This window comes from Schistocerca nitens, chromosome 10, assembly GCF_023898315.1.
Source record: "Schistocerca nitens isolate TAMUIC-IGC-003100 chromosome 10, iqSchNite1.1, whole genome shotgun sequence".
In the NCBI taxonomy this organism is placed as follows: Eukaryota; Metazoa; Arthropoda; class Insecta; order Orthoptera; family Acrididae; genus Schistocerca; species Schistocerca nitens.
This window is the reverse complement of record NC_064623.1, coordinates 218,847,264-218,866,831: the sequence shown is the minus strand read 5'-3', so window position 1 is coordinate 218,866,831 and position 19,568 is coordinate 218,847,264. Positions and strand designations below refer to the sequence as shown.

Below are 19,568 nucleotides of genomic sequence, written 5' to 3'. Positions count from 1 at the left end.
TGGGTTGAAAAAATTTAAATAAATCTGTAGTTTCGGCTATATCGACGTATATTAGAAAGTTCCATATGTTAACCGTATGGCAAAATACTCTCTCGTTGTGTGCTACCATTAAGAAAACCTCATTTTCATATCTCTGAATGGTTTTAGAGACACGAGGTATGTTATGAGTATTTCATTCTCATGGGCGTGTGTTCGGAAGTGTACGTGCTAGATAAATTTCATTTTCTCGACTTTAGAAACAGGCAGAGACTTCCTCCCAAGTCTAAAGGAAAATTTAATATCTTGGTTAAATTTCATTTGCAGGAACACAAAACTTTTCGAATTTCACGTAGTGTATTACTTAAATGAGAATGACCATTAGCGAGGCATTGGGCGATTCACCATGAAGCTGGCATGTAAAGCTATACCCAACATAAAAATAAAGTGTTTCTGACGAGTGGTTTCTGTAAAGTCGTGTGAGAAAGACTACAGAGTTAACGGAGCGTGCATGACAATGACACTGCTACACCTTGGCTAGGAGGCTAACCAGCAGTCTCTGTGTGTGTACCCGATGGCTCCTGTATGTACCATTTGGCCACGATAACTGGACGATTTCACTAGTGCTACCAGAAGCAGAGAAAATTGGCACTATTTGAAAGATATTCATTTATCTCCAAGCGCTGCCAACGTCAAGCTGCCTCTAGACTCAAAATATTATGAAAGGCGTTTGTCTACTAGGAAGTAACTTCTCTAACCAATTGCTGAGATCTGTGCATTAGAACAAAAATTTACGGAAGCTTGCTTCTTGTTCTTCAAGTAATTGGGACAAGTTTATTTCAGGGACTTGCTGCAAGTTCTTCTTGCAAAGGTTCAGTAATTCTTAAAAACCAGAGCAGTCGTCACTGTTGCATTATGTATAAAAATCGTGACAAAACACAAAAAGAAATAGAAAAATACGTTAAATGAGTACATGTTGATGTTACCTAGAAACACACCATTCAATTAACTAAAATCAGAGGACTCCAATTAGATTAAAAACTGAAGATATCATATGCAAATTTTGAACATCTCTTGTCTCTTGTGTTATCAAATATTCGATAACAGGAAACAAAAATGTGGCACAGTATCTCACCAAAACACTGCCTGTTAATTACTCTTCGATTTTTGCAAGCAGTATTTACAACTTTTATCACAAATGTAACCCATTTATATATACAGTAACATTAAAAAATCAGCAAAAATTTAAAGATCTTTGTACTGCCATTCTGCTTTCCCTTCTAGTGAAACAAACTGGTTGGTAAACTCACTATGTACTTCCTTGACTGGTGGTGCCAATAGTGTTCAGGGGTTCCAACGGTGCATGTGTTTCAGCCCATCTGTCTTTTTGCCATTCTTCTTTTCAGCACTGACATTTTTGCACCGGTACTGAATGCACAAAACTTCTGTAAGTCTGAGAAAAACTTCCATGAAATGATAAATTTGGAAAGTACTTAACAGCAAGATGCAAGAAACTAGAATGAATTTTCAGCCTGCAGTGGAGTGTGTGCTGATTTGATACTTCTCAACAAACTAAAACTGTATGCTGGATCAGTACTCAAACCTATGCACCCGGCCTGGCATACAGTTTCAATTTGTCAGGAAGTTTTGCGCAAGAAACTGTTTTCATTATTTTGCTAACTTCTTAAAGTCAACAGAACTTGGAGGACGTTGTCAGGGAGGGGGGGTTGCAGATATGGTGGTTCCTAATATTCCACCCAATTCTGTGATTGTATGGGTATGGCACCATGCCACAGCAGGAACATAGATAGAATGCGTAATAAATATGATTTCAGGATTACAATGTTAGAGTGGTTGCGAGTGAGGTGAAAAGCTGCAACGATTCAATGACGAAGACTGGAATGTTATCTAAAATAAAGGAAAACAAACCGTACATGAAAGTGTGTGTCGTGGATGAAAACACTGATAGCTGAGGCCACAAAGTATCCATTTACAACTGCGATCCAAATCCAATAGAATTGGCACGAGCCAAAGTAAAACTCTATTTCGAGGAAAAAAGGTCACTGGTGACGTGTCGAAAGAACATTTGTAGAATCTTGTTAATGCTACTTTCCTTCTAATTACTGCACAGGACTGGTAAGGCTTTTGCAGGAAAGTGCAATAACTGGGCAAGAGTATTGGACACGAGATGGAATAATGGAAATGGCCATCGTTGAAGTTACTGTCAGTGCCACACCCTCAGACGATGGTGGTGACAATGATCTTGAATCGAGCAAAGTAACAGCGATCTTTAGTGACCCTTATTCTGACAATTCTTTAAGGCACAATTAATTACACTCTGTAAAAATTACTTCTGTGCTGCGTTTAATAAATTCAGTGTGCAAACAGATTCCAAAAATTAGTTTTTGGCTTTTTATTCATAGTGTCGTAAGTTGTAATTCATCTACTTTCATTTTTCATTATTTTCAATAAGTAAATAATACATAAGTTGAAGGTAAACCTCTTGTGCATGAAATTATCAACAAATTAGGTGATTTTCAATTTGATGGAAGTATCACTTAAACAGGCAATATTTCCGTGAGTGTCGCCCCCGACTTTGAGTTGAGCACAAAACGCGGGTAGTGGTGGCAGCACTGGTGCAAGCAGCTGATGCTGCCTTCAGCTGACGCTGCCTTCCCCTCACCTCTTCTTTCCCCTCCGCAGCCAAAATGTGGTGGGCTCTACCGTTCCCAACAGCCACCACACCAATCGTCAACTTATCTTGGACAGACAGTACGTCTACTTCCACATCAGTGTGAGGTGCACGGCAGAGGGTACGTCGCAATTCCACCAGTTATTAGTCTTTATTCCGGATCCGTTCGTGTATGTACAGGAAGAATGATTGTTTGAATGCCTCTGTGTGTGCAGCAATTATTCTGATCTTATCTTCACGATCCCTATTTGAGCGATATGTAGGGGGTTATAGAATATCCCTAGAGTAATCATTTAAGGCCGGTTCTTGAAACTCTGTTAACCGTCTTTCTCGGGATAGTTTACGTCTGTCTCGAAGAGTCGGCCAGTTTAGTTCCTTCAGTACATCTGTGACACTTTAAACAAACCTGTGACAGTTCGCACTGCCCTTCCGTGTATACATTCGATATCCTATCTGGACAGTACGCTGAGTCGGCATGCAGAAAAAAACGAGGATTTCATTTTGAATATTGTATCGTATCCCCTTTCTGATAATAAAACAATTATTTGACAGGTTGTTCGCATAGAGGGGAACTGATGAGTATCCACAACAGCACTGATACGCTTTTATCTGAGTCAGTTTCATCTGGATAGCTCTCATTCCTTCAGCTGTCTGTGTGGCAAATAGTTCAGATTAATTTACAGTACATTGTGTGCATCTAGCAGTGTGTTTGTGTACACGATCATAGTACCGTATTACCTCGTAATGGGACAGAAGTAGAATATTGTAACTTAAAAACATGCTTTAACTGAAGCTCTTTATCATGAAGACTATTCTAGTTGGACAACAGTAACAAAAGATGGTGTAGCCCAATTTTCAGTGGTGTATACACTGCAGCAGTTCAAGCAAATTGGAGCCAGTGCAAGTGTTCCCCGACCTGGAAGACTCGAGTATCATCGTACAGGAAAATCGGTTAATGTATGTACAAAGTAAATGTTGGAGGACTCGTACTGCTCCTGAAATTTGCGGGGAAGTAAATAGTATCTGGGCAGCTCCAATCTGTCTCAATAGAGCGTGCTGTCTTTGTGAATGAGGTTTAAAGGGCTGCATAGTGACCAAAAAACCTTTATTAAGCAGACAGTAAAAGGTGATACAACTGCAAATGAGCACAGCACCATAAAAGCTGGAGTGTGTGGCAATGATCCAAGGTGTTATTCACAGACAAATTGAAGTTAGAAGTATTTGGAAACCGTCATCAAATGTTTGTTAATCGACTTCGTGGACAAAGTATGAAGAGTAAGTCTGTGGCGCACCAACGTTGAAGCACGGTGAAGGGTCGGCCATGGTGTGGGGATGCTTTATGGGCGATACAGTCAGTGATCTAGTGACAGTTAATGGAACAGCAAAGAAGGAAGGATATCGCAAGTAGTGATCAACAGTGCAGTTCAGTCTGTCAAGAGATTACTGGTCGTGGGTTTGTTCTGTAGCAACAATGATCCCAAACATGCTACTAAATTGTGCAGAGGATATGTCAGTAGAAAAGAGAAATAAGGCGAACTGAAGAATATGATTTCGTCAAGTCAGCCATCTGACTTAAATCTTGTTGAACTCTGACAGGGAGGTCAGAAACTGAGGTCATCTAATGCTGCAGATCTGTAGAGTAATTTACGGATGTGTTCGACTGAAATATCTGTAAAAGCACTTCAAAATCTTATCTACAAAATGCCAAGAGTTTGTACATCTGTTCTGAGGGCAAAGGGTGCTTACTTTGAAGAGGCTAAAATCTTAATCGTATTGTACTTCATGATAGAGAATATTTATTTTGTTGGTCTATTAGTTTGTTCAGTGTGTTCATACGTTAAAATGGAGTATATAATTTTTATCACGGGTGATTGAAAACTTTTGACCAGCAGTGTAGGCATTGCATTTGCTTATGTTCATTATATAGAAAAAGGATTTTATCACTATTTTCGTCTGTAGAATGGTGCTCTTTCTTGTAAACGTAATGAGAAAAATGTTCTTTTACTAACAAAGATATAGATTTAACCAGTGCTTTTTTTTTTTTTTTTTTTTCAAAAAAAAAAAAAAGTTTGAGGGTACCCTGAAATGGGATATAATGTAGCGAAAATCAGTTATAACTAAAGCATGGGACACCACCTGTCTGTTTTTTGCGATGACGTCATCAACATGTCGAACTAAAAAAAAAAAAAAAAGGTATTGGACTCTTCAGTTGACTTTACAGCTCAAATGAAGCAGGCGATACCAAGAAACACACATACAAGAGAAAGTGGTATCGAACACTTCAGTTTACATCACCTAAAATGAAGCATGCGATTTGAGCGTACGCATATCCGTTTAGTACTACCATCACCCATTATTAGTGGGCGAAGGCACTACATGCTGGTCGAACTGGCTGCCAGCGATTCAGTTGTAGACAACGATTGCCGCAGCTTCAAAATACTTGAAAAAGTCAATGACATCGATTTTCCCACCAAAAACTGCACTGGTATCGTTCGTATTGCAATTACCAACACAAAAAAATGAAATAAAAAATTTACGTCTGTGAAATAAATCTTTGGCACTCTTCCAAATTCTCAACATCGTAAAAAAATTACTTTGTTGATGAAAAATTTTAGGGGTACGCATCCCCCAGTGTTCCCCCAGAAAAAAAGCACTGGATTTAACGCTTTCATTGTCATGTGCCTGTTGTAAAGTTCAAACATAATGAGGTGTCTTGAACAGAATATCGCTTCCTTTCCGAGCAGGGCTTCAACAACACATCGATCACGGGAAATATGATGTGTGGTTTTCTCGTACGATGATCTGAAATCCAAGGACTGAGGAAATCAGGTGGATGCTGTACTTTGTGACTTCCAAAAAGCACTTGACTCAGTGCCACATGAATGTTCAAATTTTTATCAATAGCAATAAGATTATGGTGGTGACTGGACTTAGGCTATCTTTGTAGCAAGGACACAGCAAGTTTCCTTAGATGAAGGGTCAGTGGCTCAGGGACCTTGTTGTTCACATTGTATATTGATATTCATATACCATACACAACTCGTGCAGAACTAAGTGAACAAGTCGAGCAGATGTGGAATAACCTATCCCAGGACAGTACTCACCTTGTGTACGATCGACTGGATGTCAGAGTCAACTCCTGCATTGCTGCCTATGAATGGGTGGCAGCTGTCGTAATGGAGGTACTGCTGCTTGTTGGTGGGTTTGATGTTGACCTCCACCTGTCCAATGGCCAGCTTCACACGTCCGTCCACATCAAACCCACCAACAAGCAACAGTACCTCCATTACGACAGCTGCCACCCATTCCACATCAAACGGTCCCTTCCCTACAGCCTAGCTCTTCGTGGCATACGAATCTGCTCCAGTCCGGAATCCCTGAAGCATTACACCAACAACCTGACAACAGCTTTCGCATCCCGCAACTACCCTCCCGACCTGGTACAGAAGCAAATAACCAGAGCCACTTCCTCATCCTCTCAAACCCAGAACCTCTCACGGAAGAACCACAAAAGTGCCCCACTTGTGACAGGATACTTTCTGGGACTGGACCAGACTCTGAATGTGGTTCTCCAGCAGGGATACGACTTCCTCAAATCCTGCCCTGAAATGAGATCCATCCTTCATGAAATCCTCCCCACTCCACCAAGAGTGTCTTTCCGCCGTCCACCTAACCTTCGTAACCTCTTAGTTCATCCCTATGAAATCCCCAAACCACCTTCCCTACCCTCTGGCTCCTACCCTTGTAACCGCCCCCGGTGTAAAACCTGTCCCATGCACCCTCCCACCACCACCTACTCCAGTCCTGTAACCCGGAAGGTGTACACGATCAAAGGCAGAGCCACGTGTGAAAGCACCCACGTGATCTACCAACTGACCTGCCTACACTGTGATGCATTCTATGTGGGAATGACCAGCAACAAACTGTCCATTCGCATGAATGGACACAGGCAGACAGTGTTTGTTGGTAATGAGGATCACCCTGTGGCTAAACATGCCTTGGTGCACGGCCTGCACATCTTGGCGCAGTGTTACACTGTCCGGGTTATCTGGATACTTCCCACTAACACCAATCTATCCGAACTCCGGAGATGGGAACTTGCTCTTCAATATATCCTCTCTTCCCGTTATCCACCAGGCCTCAATCTCCGCTAATTTCAAGTTGCTGCCACTCCTACCTCACCTGTCATTCAACAACATCTTTGCCTCTGCACTTCTGCCTCGACTGACATCTCTGCCCAAACTCTTTGCCTTTACATATATCTGCTTGTGTCTGTATATGTGTGTATGGATGTGTGTGTGTGTGTGTGTGTGTGTGTGTGTGTGTGTGTGTGCGCGCGAGTGTATACCCGTCCTATTTTCCCCCAAGGTAAGTCTTTCCGCTCCCGGGATTGGAATGACTCCTTACCCTCTCCCTTAAAACCCACATCCTTTCGTCTTTCCCTCTCCTTCCCTCTTTCCTGATGAGGCAACAGTTTGTTGCGAAAGTTTGAATTTTGTGTGTATGTTTGTGTTTGTTTGTGTGTCTATCGACGTGCCAGCGCTTTCGTTTGGTAAGTCACATCATCTTTGTTTTTAGATATATTTTTCCCACGTGGAATGTTTCCCTCTATATAAAAAAATCAAAGATGCTGTGACTTACCAAACAAGAAAGTGCTGGTAAATAGACACAATAAAAAACACGCACATATTTCAGGCTTTCTCAACCCAAGGTTGCTTCATCAGGAAAGAGGGAAGGAAAGACGAAAGGATGTGGGTTTTAAGGGAGAGGGTAAGGAGTCATTCCAATCCCGGGAGCGGAGAGACATACCTCAGGGGGAAAATAAGGACAGGTATACACTGACGCGCGTGCCACACACACACACACACACACACACACACACACACACATATACAGACACAGGCAGACATATGTAAAGGCAAAGAGGTTGGGCAGAGATGTCAGTCGAGGCGGAAGTACAGAGGCAAAGATGTTGTTGAATGACAGGTGAGGTACGAACGGCGGCAACTTGAAATTAGCAAATGTTGAGGCCTGGTGGGTAATGGGGAGAGAGAATATATTGAAGGGCAAGTTCCCATCTCCGGAGTTATGATAGGTTGGTGTCAGTGGGAAGTATCCAGATAACCTGGGCGGTGTAACACTGTGCCAAGGTGTGCTGGCCGTGCACCAAGGCATGTTTAGTCACAGGGTGATCCTCATTACTAACAAACACTGTCTGCCTGTGTCCATTCATGCGAATGGACAGTTTGTTGCTGGTCATTCCCACATAGAATGCATCACAGTGTAGGCAGGTCAGTTGGTAGATCACGTGGGTGCTTTCACACGTGGCTCTGCCTTTGATCGTGTACACCTTCCGGGTTACAGGACTGGAGTAGGTGGTGGTGGGAGGGTGCGTGAGACAGGTTTTACACCGGGGGCGGTTACAAGGGTAGGAACCAGAGGGTAGGGAAGGTGGTTTGGGGATTTTATAGGGATGAACCAAGAGGTTACGAAGGTTAGGTGGACAGTGGAAAGACCCTCTTGGTGGAGTGGGGAGGATTTCGTGAAGGATGGATCTCTCGTGCCTTGGTGCACGGCCAGAACATCTTGGCACAGTGTTACACCGTCCAGGTTATCTGGATACTTCCCACTGACACCAACCTATCAGAACTCCGTAGATGAGAACTTGCCCTTCAATATATTATCTCTTCCCGTTACCCACCAGGCCTCAACCTCCGCTAATTTCAAGTTGCTGCCCCTCGTACATCACTTGTCATTCAACAACATCTTTACCGAACGAGGTGGCGCAGTGGTTAGACACTGGACTCGCATTCGGGAGGACGACGGTTCAATCCCGCGTCCGGCCATCCTGATTTAGGTTTTCCGTGATTTCCCTAAATCATTCCAGGCAAATGCTGAGATGGTTCCTCTGAAAGGGCACTGCTGACTTCCCTCCCTAATCCGATGAGACCGATGACCACACTGTCTGGTCTCTTACCCCAAACAACCAACCAACCAATCAACAACATCTTTGCCTCTGTACTTCCGCCTTGACTGACATCTCTGCCCAACCTCTATGCCTTTACATATGTCTGCCTGTGTCTGTATATATATATATATATATGTGTGTGTGTGTGTGTGTGTGTGTGTGTGTGTGTGTGTGTGTGTGCGCGCGCGAGTGTATACCTGTCCTTTTTCCTCCCTAATGTAAGTCTTTCCGCTCCCGGGATTGGAATGAATCCTTACCCTCTCCCTTAAAACCCACATCCTTTCGTCTTTCCCTCTCCTTCCCTCTTTCCTGATGAAGCAACCTTGGGTTGCGAAAGCTGAAATTTGTGTGTGTGTCTTGAGTGTTTTTTATTGTGTCTATCTACCAGCGCTTTCTCATTTGGTAAGTCACAGCATCTTTGTTTTTATATATATTTTTCCCACGTGGAATGTTTCTTTCTATATTTCAGTGAAAACAACCAAAAGTGAACTTAAATTGCAGTAAAAATTAATAAGTTTAGTTTGTGAACCACACACTGCAGTACCTGTATATGAGCCTCTCTAATACAATATTACCAAAATTACTTTCTGCCACATGTGTTATTTCAGCTGGCAGTATCCAAATACTTGACACAAACTTCCTTCAAAAAGCAATGCAGATTCACTTACCGCAACTAACATACGATTTCGAGACTGATTTTTCCCGTGATCTACCATGCTTGTAACATTGTCCTTCACGTTTGGTCTTTGTAAGTTCCCATGCAAGACTAGTTGGGGAAATAGTTCTCTCTTCAGTGCTTCATCTTCATTTTTATTGAATTTATAAAAGCAAAATGCGTTTATTGCTGCTTAGTTTAGCAGATTGTAGAACACTACCACATGCCAGCACCTTGTATTTTGGACCCCATTATTTTTTTGAGGCAGCTGGTCAACAAAGTCCACTCCAACTTGTGTGGTGCTGCAAAATGTTATGATCTCTAACGTTTTCATATCCACTATATTGCTGTCGATAACATTGTTGAGGTGCATTGTAGAAATTACACGAGCAGTGTTGTTCTCTTTGGGACAGTATGAAGTAATGGTCATTTCCTTTTGAAAGGCAAAAATTAAAAATCTTCTGTCCTTTATTGGTCTCGCGGTAGCGTTCTCACTTCCTGAGCACAGGGTTCCGGGTTTGATTCCCAGCGGGGTCAGGGATTTTCACCTGCTTCGAGATGACTGGGTGTTGTTGTGTCGTCTTCATCATCATCATCATTCATTCCCCATTACAGTCGGAAGAAGGCAATGGCAAACCACCTCCAGTAGGACCTTGCCTAGTATGGCGGTGCAGGTCTCCCACATCGTCCCCTACGCTCTGTTATGGAGTTGGGATTTTATCATCATCATGTCCTTTGTTTATTTGGAAGAAACTCCAAAACACTTCACTCATGTTATTTCAGCAAAGTGTTTACACTTGGTGAAATATTGACGTTTAAAGTGGAGCTCGAAGCTATACACATTCACGTCTGTGAACAACCCGTATGGGTGACATCATCTCAAAAAGAAAATTGGGTGACATGTCACCCACGTTACCATTCAAGGGTTAATAAAATAACTTCTTGTTCACACTTTGTAGTTTGTATTGTCCATAGAGTCATAATACATTAATACTTACTTAATCGGTGCACATGTAGCTCATATTGTTGGTGCACTGAAGGCGCAGAAGTAAGTGTTACAGTACTTCAGTTATTTAAAGAGAGCTGGTAATGAAAAGAATCTGAAAAAAAAAAAAAAATCACACGACAGCTAGCTATTGAGAATCACAATGATAATCACCAGTCAGGTCTGCAGTATTCATATTAAAGAAATGTTAATAAATAAAAGTATGTCTCCACATCACTCTACCTCTTGTGTCATATCTGAGCTTACATTATCCTCCCAAAATGAAGAAGTGTGGCTTGGGAGCGAGTTCTGTGGCTCCCAGATCAGAAATGCTACAACCCTGCAGATCTCAGGGAGGGGAGAGGGGACAGTGTAGGGCAGGGAACATTGTGGACAGAAACACTCGCTGCACGTCAACCCCCTGACTGCGCATCTACAAAAAGTAGGTGTACTGAGCCTCCGACACTCAAAGGGATTTTTTTACTTCTTGCAGACTTGGCAAAGCTGCATTCGAGGAGAAGGTGATGGCAGTAGAACATGTGCTCATTTATCTCAGTCAGCTGAAAACTTGTGTAATCCTGCGCCAAAATAGGTGTGTCTGTTCCGGATCCCACCAGCTGCAAGGTGAAGAGCATAATCCAGTTTCTTCTCGCCATCACGGTTTTTTAACAAAATCTGAATTGCTCACGAGGGTGATGTGACGAATTGCACAAATGTGTACGAGCGGTGTCTCAAGTTTAAAACTTGTGAACGAATGTTTGTGACGAGCAAGCAAGAGGCGGATAACTCAGATGTGACTGATGAGATGGAGAACGAGGTCAAAGAAATGGCCGCTAGTGACCGACGACTGTCGTCGAATGAGATGAACACTGTGCTTCCAGAAATTTCCAGTTCTCTCTTGTGTGAAATGAAATAATTGGTTTTCGAAAATTGAGAGTTAGGTGGGTACGAAAACAGCTCAAATTACTGACACGTAGCCGGCAGAATCCATTTTCTCCGGATGTTGTTGCGAGCTCCGAGCCGGAAGTGTCGGAGTGTGGCGGTGTGTAATACTGGGGTTGCAGGCTGTTGGCAGCTCGGGCAGGCTGCATCAAAAGTATAACATTTTATTGAAACTCGGGCTACTACATTCGTAAGATCACAGTGTGATGGCCACACTCCCCTTCAGCTCGTGACGAGGCTGGCACGTGGTGCTCGGCAGCTGCTAACTGGCAGCGGAAGGCTGTGACGTCCGCACCTGGGAGTGTCGACACCGGAAGCTCACTCAGCAGTGCGCGCCCCAGTTGTTGAGGCACAGCTGTTGGGGTATTGTGCAGACAGTGTGGAAGACTGCCAGGATATTTGCTGAAAATGACAATCTCTGGTGACGGGTATCACCTCTAAGAGTGACGGTTGGTGGCACGGGAGCGCCTGTACTGGTGCAGCAGGTGAGCGGCCGTACGAGTTAGATAGCGATCTGCTGCTTTTTGGATCAGGGGTCTGCCTGGTGCTGGAGTGAGCCTGGAGGTGGCCCACCCGTGGAGAGTTGCCGAATGCAGGAAGGAGGATTCGACAGTTGCGGCAGTGGAGGCCTGCGCTATATATTACCTTTACACTTTTGGGGGGGACTGAGTAATCGTGCCTCATGATTGTGGATGTACTCTACATATTCTTGTGATAATAGTCATCGTTTGTAATCATAACAATTGAAAGGAAGCAAATGAAAATAAGGGTTTGACATGCAATCTCTCCTCTGTTCATTTATTATTATTATTTGTATCTTTTTTTCTTCACCATACCTGCTCCTTCTTAACAGTAGTGTTAAGGAATTAATTAGCTTGCAGCATGTCATATTTAAAGTGTGGCTACTCCATCTGCTTGTAGTTTAACATGATGAATGCTTTGCTCTGCACAGGCTGAACTACCTCCATCTCGAGGGAGTGCTGCTGTAATAGCATTCTTGAGGCTGGTATTTCTCTTCGGATGTAAGCTACTGCTGTCCGATCGGAGTATTGGAAGATAAACTGACATCTGAACTGGAGGTACATTTGAATTTGAAACTTGTGTAGCAAAAACTTGTAGACTGCTTTTGGTGTTGGTCAGTATTGTGCTTTTTCTGTAACAAGTTTTAGGCACATAAGAATATATGGTATTTCTTATTGGCTGATTATATCCTGTTTTATGTTTCAAAGCATATTGCTGTGTCACATATTTTGATGTCTCTGGCTGTAATGCTACTTGAGATGGTTTTACTCACCCCAATAAGCTCCGTACAGTTTCCATTACCTGGTGTAAGGTGAGCACACTCTTACTCAGGCAAGAAAAATTGTGACTGCAATGTAGGTGTCCCTCGACTGTGTCATATTTGCTATGAAATAGCTGAAATTTCCTAGTAGTTTTTGGGATTAGATTCCTGAATACTTGAAATAAGTGCATTAAAGACTGTTTTCAAAGTCCATACTCTAATGGCAACTACAATCCCTGAAGCAATGCTCAATTATTTGTGTTTAAAGTTAAGCTGTCATTCACACTAACAGTCAGTAGTTACATTGAACGGGCAACATTCTGTTGCTAAATCCTGGTATAACCAGTTTATGACCAGTCTACATTTCACTCAATGTTCTGTATGTTATAATGTGTTCCAAAAATGCCACACAGTCTGTTACTCAGTATATAAGTGACTTCTGTGTGGTACACCTAATAGAGTTACGGCTTGTAAGACAGGCCTTTTCACTTAATCAAAATAATTAGCAGAACTGCCATTAAAATCAGATGTAATAAATATTTTCACGTTTAACTATCCACAATCTCTTTGTTCTTATCAAAATGTAATTTTTGCAACATTTCATCAAAATTGTCAGAGGTGCTGCACAGACAAGGAAGATTAACATTTCGATTGCAGTCTGAAAATAAACTAGTATTAATACTGTGCAGCAGTAATATTAATTTGTTATTCCTATGAAGTTTCACAGGGGGCAATCTTTTAGGCTACACAGCTGATGTCTCCAGTGTCATTAACATGTAAGCCACTGAGAACTTACCAGCTAAACTGTGCCTAACTTACCTAATTTGTCTTGCAAACTACAATACAAAGCACCTCTACGTGAAACTACCCCAGGGTGGTTTCTTAAAAAGTTTGTCAGATAGCCATTGCATTCACATGTCTTTAATTTCACACAACTGCACTTACAGCTCACAGCATTGCCAAAGGTAAATGCATTTGGCAAACTGAGGGCAGTGTAATAACTGTCCAGTCATAACATGCTATGCAAAATAACAACTGTGCACAAATCACCACTGTGGATCAAGAAATGTCTCTGGAAGGAACCCAGAAATCTCTGAATAATAGGTTTCGGTGTACACTAAATTTCTAATACATCTCACTACTGATAGCACAGATACTTCAGACTTCTAATGACAGCAGTCAACATCTATTATTTAGAATAGAGTTTGAGACATTGATCTCACTTAAAGAAAGCAGACTACAAAAACAGTTCAGTACCTTGTGATTTGTAGCCACAGAACACACTACATGCCCCACATTCCTTAAGACAACAGCCTCAGTAAGTACAGGCTTCCACAATTTCTTTCTCCAGCTCGGAATGCAATAAATCGTTCAGTCAATATAATAAGACCAAAAGGTCCTTCTTTCCATCTACTGGCGACTCTCATCTCCAGTATAAGCACTGGTTACTGCTTCGCAAAGTTTGGATTGCCACCCTCAGAACAATACTCTCTCTTTTAAAAATCGACAACCACTGTCTCCAGTTCACATTTCACTGCCCGTCCTTGCTAGACCCGCATATCCCACCCACATGCTGCACCTATCTGTGGCCTGTTCATTGTAGGGTTTGTACAGAACTAGTGGCAGATTCAGAATGCACGGTCCCTACCTTATGTGTGATTCCTCATTTGACTGTCTGAAAATTTGAGTCAGAATCCCTCCATAATTAAAGGAGGTGTTGCCCTTAGGAAAATGGAAGGAGGTTAGTACTACTCATGACACATCTTAAGGATATGATTTCCCAACCAGTAATACAATTCGATTGCTGAGTAGAAAGTACTGTTTTGATTTGTTAGTTATATTAGGCCATCTACTGCATTTGACTCTTCACAATATCTGTGTAGTGTTCTGGTGTGTAACTCGTACATGTAATTGATGCCTCATCTATTTAGTTTCACAATCTTAGACTAGCAACACTCATTGCACCATAGAATGGATATCCATGAGCTTTGTGCTGCGTTTGCAAGCTCGTCGTTTGCCTGAAACATTTTAATGAGAGGTGCACATTGATCATCTCATGAATGCTGATGTAGTACCTTTTTGCCAGGGAATGTGATACGTATATGAAACGATTTCACTGAAAAAGCTTTTGAAGTAGATCTTCTTGTTTTCCATTTGCAGTAATGTAATTATTTAATTAATAGTCAAAGAGTTGAAATACACGATGGAATAACAGTATGAATTAGGATAGGGTGCTATTCACCACAGAGAAGAGACACTGAGCAACAGACAGGCACATTTCTGTTCTCCCTCTCTTATGTGCAATCCCTCCCCCTCCACACCCGGTACCTCTTTTGTACTTCCACCTCAGCTGAGGTCACTACTCATCCCAGTGGGAACTCATTGCTTGGAGTTTACCATGCATATACAGGGTGTTCATTTTAACTGAAGACATTGAAATATCTTGAAAACTACACATTGGATCAAAAAAACTTATAATTCCAATTTGTTTCTCTCAGAGGGGGCATCCAACAATACCACACTTGACCAGCCCCTCCACACCGCTTTCATGGGTAGCAGAGGGTAACTTTGAAACCTTCAATGGGAAGCCACACTTTTTTATTGCAGATTACGACTCTACAGCAAAATCTACATACATTTCGTCTGAAGCATTTTCTTTGTTTCACCACAGATTGTGCTGTAATTGGAGGAATCAAAATGGGTACACAGTCGTAATTTAATACATGCTACTCAATGGCCCTTGAATATCCAATGGCACGTGGGACCCAACCTCCATACTGCAATAGAATGACAGACCAATATTTCATAACTTATAATTGGAAACTCCATTCGCAACATCATATTCCTCTGACATATCAACCAGGGCACTACTCGATGCCCTACCACGGCCACGTAGTAAACTACGACTTACCTTAACAGGCGGTACACTGTGACCAGAGGTCATGTATTGTGAAGAGGTAGAACAGACGGTGGCTCTAAACATTATAACACTTGCACAGTGTTAATTGCCTGCACACCTACCTGTCATTTGGAGAAGAGACTTGCAAGTGGACGATGAATGTTGCAACCACAGAAGAAAGAATTGAAATGATCCTGGTTTACAGAGAATGTAGGAGAAATTGTTGAGGCTGGTGTTGCCTCGTGTGCCGAGCCTTTTCCAGAGTAAGCTCATTCTCATTAGATATTTTACAAGGTTTCGAATGCCTTTATGTCTGATGGCAGTGTCCAAGCTGCAAAAAGAAACGAAGCAAATGTGTTACAGGAGAAGCAAATGAAATACTGTACTAGTGGCAGTGCATCACAACCCACGGGTAAGCACCCAGCAATTACACTGCGATTCCGGTGTGTCCGTACCTAGAATTGTCATAATAATGCATCATCATAAGTATCATCCATAACACATGTCACTGCATCAGGAACTTCATAGTGCCGATTTCCATAAGCGGGTAGCATTTTCTGTATGGGTATATCAACAAATGCAAACAATTCCCACATTCTTTGCTAGGCTCTATTTTCAGATAAGTCTACTTTCACAAACCATGATAGTGTTAACTGGTATAACATGCATTACTGGAGTGTAGACTGCCCTCCATTGGTTACGGCAAGTTGACCATTGACATCTTGCTCGGTTAATGCATGGTGTGGCATCATGCAGAAGAAACTGATTGGTCTGTATTTTATCAATGGCATGTTGAATGGACACAAATATCGAAAGTTTTTCGGTCAGGAACCGGTACTATTGCAGGATGTTGCCCCTGAAGTTCGACAATGTATGTGGTTTCAGGATGATGGTTGACCAATGTGTTATGCAATTGAAGCACAGGAGGTCTTAGACGATGTCTGCACCGGTTGATGGATCGACAGAGGTGGTCCTATTAACTGGCCCGCTAGCTTGCTGAATTTGATGCCACCGGATTAGATGTTGCTGGATTTTTTTCTGTGGGGGTATTTAAAAGATAAGGTGTACCAGCGAGTGCCAACAGGCCACGAAGACATGGTTGATCACATCAGAAATGCCCGTGCTAACATTCCCGCAGATACGCTTCCGTCCTGTGTAGGGTCACATGAAAAATGGATCACTAAGCATATTGAAGTGGACAGCACTACATTTGACCACTTACTCTAATTGGAAAAGAAGAGTAGCATTTGCCTTGAGCCGTGGTCACAGTGGCGTGTTGAGTAGTCATCTATTCGATATGTCGGAGGAATACAATGTTGCGAATCGGTTTCTAATTATAAGTTATAAAATACTGGCCTGACCGACCCTTGAAACATGGAGGTGATTCTCACACACCACTGGATACTCAAGGGCCATTGAGTACCATGTCATTATAGTTGTGTACCCATTTCTATTCCTCCAATTGCATTGCTGTCTCTGGCGAAATGAAGGAAATGCTTCAGACAAAATGTTTGTAGATTTTGCCATCGAATCATAATCTGCAATAAAAAATGGGGTTTCCTAGTGAAGATTTCAAATTTGCATGGGATGGGCCGGAGGGTCGAATGTGTTGTCATTGTATGTCTCCCTCCGAGACAAACAAATTGGAATTATAAGTTTTTTTGATCCGGTGTGTAATTTTCGAGATATTTCAATGTCTTTAGTTAAAATGAACACCCTCTATAAATACTAGTGAACCCAACAATACATAGCAATTGCTAAAAATGTATGGGAACTGTTTATAAGTCCTCATTGTTTCTCATCACACTCTCTGTCCATCTCACCTTCACCGAGCGAGGTGGTGCAGTGGCTAGCACACTGGACTCACGTTCAGGAGGACGACGGTTCAATCCCGCATCCAGCCATCCTGATTTAGGTTTTCTGTGATTTCCCTAAATCACTCCAGCAAATGCTGGGATGGTTCCTTTGAAAGGGCATAGCCAACTTCCTTCCCGACCCTTCCCTAATCCGATGAGACTGATGACCTCGCTGTCTGGTCTCTTCCTCCAAACAACCCAACCCCAACCCATCTCGCCTTCCTCCTCTGTTTGTCCATCTTCTCCTTTTCCCCCTCTCTCTTTTGATCAAATTCTCATTCTCTCTCTGTCCTCCTCCTCCCATCACTCTCTCTCTTCTCCCCTTCTCCTTCCCTTCCATTACCTCCCCTTCGTTTTCCATATCCTCTTCCCCCCCCCCCCCACCTGTCTGACCTTGAGCATTGTCTATTATTATTGTAAACAAAATCTTGCTTGAGAATTGTAGTCCTTTAAAATCAATGGCTAAATTGGTTGGGGTCGTTGATAAATGGGTAATGTGAGACCACTCCTGATACTGTATCTGTGAGGATAGTAACTTCAGTGCCAGTGTTATATATGTGGTGTGTGTCTTTTAGAAAATGCCCAAAAGAAAAGACACAGCTTCGGTACTGCAGCCATTATGATTCGGCAAAGATGAGGAATTAATGACATTAGCTGCCAGTGGACACTGATTTAAATCAATGGCAATAGTTGGAAATCTGTACCGGATTGGAATTTGAACCTGGGTCTTCTTCTTAGCTGGCAGACACAGTGACCACTGCGCCATCTGGCCACAGTGCTCATCACAACTGTACGGACTACCTGGCAGTCCTCCCATCAGACCCAAATTTCCAGCTTATCCACACGCTACTGATGTAGTGCCCCTTGCCCATTATCCTCATTACACGTGGCATTTCGCCGATTCCCGTAAGAGTTCCAGCGTGGGGTGCATCTGCACTGAAGTGATCAATTGGTTATCCTCACCTTAATTGTATGTGTGGTGGCTGTTCTTTTGGACACATCTGAAAGCACAGACGCTGTTTCGATCCCACAGCTGTTATGAACAACCAGTTGATGACTTCAGTGCAGATACCGTGCTCAAATTCTTAAGTGAACCATCGAAATGCCTCATGTAATGAGGATAATGGGCAGAGGTCACTACATTAGTAGTGTGTTGATAAGTTGTGGATTTGAGTGTGATGGGAGGCATGCCAGAGTAGACAGTGCAGATGCGTTGACCACTGGGTCCAGGTGGCGCAGTGGTCAGCGCATCTGCCTGGTAAGTAGGAGGCCTGGGTTTGAATCTCGGGCTGGGACAAATTATCAACTTTCCTATTAACTTAAATCAGTGCCCACTGGCAGTTAATGTCATTAATTCCTTTGTGTCTTGATTCAATTACAGTATTTCACATAGTAATAATAAACTGATAAGCCATAAAACCAACTTTCCTGTTTCCTGTTGAAAACAACTGTGAGGGGGGGGGGGGGGGGGGGAAGCACATATACAATTTTTGTTTAAAAATATATAGAAGGTGAAAGAATTTGTATGGGAGAAACAATTTTTGTAATCATTTAAATTCCCTGCTGTTGTAGTTAAAACTGCCTGAGAAAGAGAACAAAACCACACATTTTCTCAGCAGAGCATAGCACAGCATGTTCTTTCTTGCAGTCTTTTTTAATAGAAAATGTGTACATTGATGTTTAAAAAAATATTTAGCCCATGTCCATCTGAATGTTCATCAGAGTATCAGATTTGGTAATGACATCAAATGACAACTTACCTTTACAAAGTGGTGCAGATATAGATGGGTGTTTCTCCACCAGATGAAGGGCTTTGTCTGACAATCTACTTTTAGGTGTGCATATTAACTGTTTAACAATTGCTCATTGTGTCAAGTAGCTATCTAATGTAATTCATTTTGTTATGCAATAAGTACTGGATTTTTTATGTATTGTCCTTCTTTGACCCACGTTTTTCGGGTTATCCGTGGAAGTTTCTCGTTACCTCCTTGAGAGTATCAGATATGCAGATGATAGGCTAGTTGCAATTCTTTGTAGCACAAAATCCAAATTCCCAGCATCTACAATAATTTTAATTTATCCATTTTATATAGAGTTGGGTGAGATCTGCATGTTCCATGCAAATATTAAAAAACCACACATTTCTATGTCAGTCACATTTCAGTTTTATCATTTAGTTGGGCACGATGGCAGCAGACTACCATCATCGGGTGACTTTCTGCGAATTATATTGACAATTTTTCTATTGTCCATCTAGATTTCTTTAATCATTTACAATAACTAGTTTCAGTCGCAAGAAACATCCTTAGATAT

General features: G+C 42.2%; 1 protein-coding gene and 1 non-coding gene across 5 annotated transcripts in view; both read left to right on the top strand.

Annotated features, from left to right (window-relative positions):
* Positions 1 to 19,568, top strand: part of LOC126209780 (longitudinals lacking protein-like) — a 253,154-nt gene that overhangs the window by 122,224 nt on the left and 111,362 nt on the right. For all 4 annotated transcript variants that reach the window (XM_049938921.1, XM_049938914.1, XM_049938912.1 and 1 more), the window contains one exon: positions 12,171 to 12,297. The gene's annotated coding sequence lies outside the window, so the exon portion shown is untranslated. The remainder of the gene's footprint in view (positions 1 to 12,170; positions 12,298 to 19,568) is intronic.
* On the top strand, positions 18,480 to 18,552 carry Trnat-ggu (transfer RNA threonine (anticodon GGU)). Its single transcript has one exon. It is a non-coding gene; the product is annotated as a tRNA-Thr (tRNA).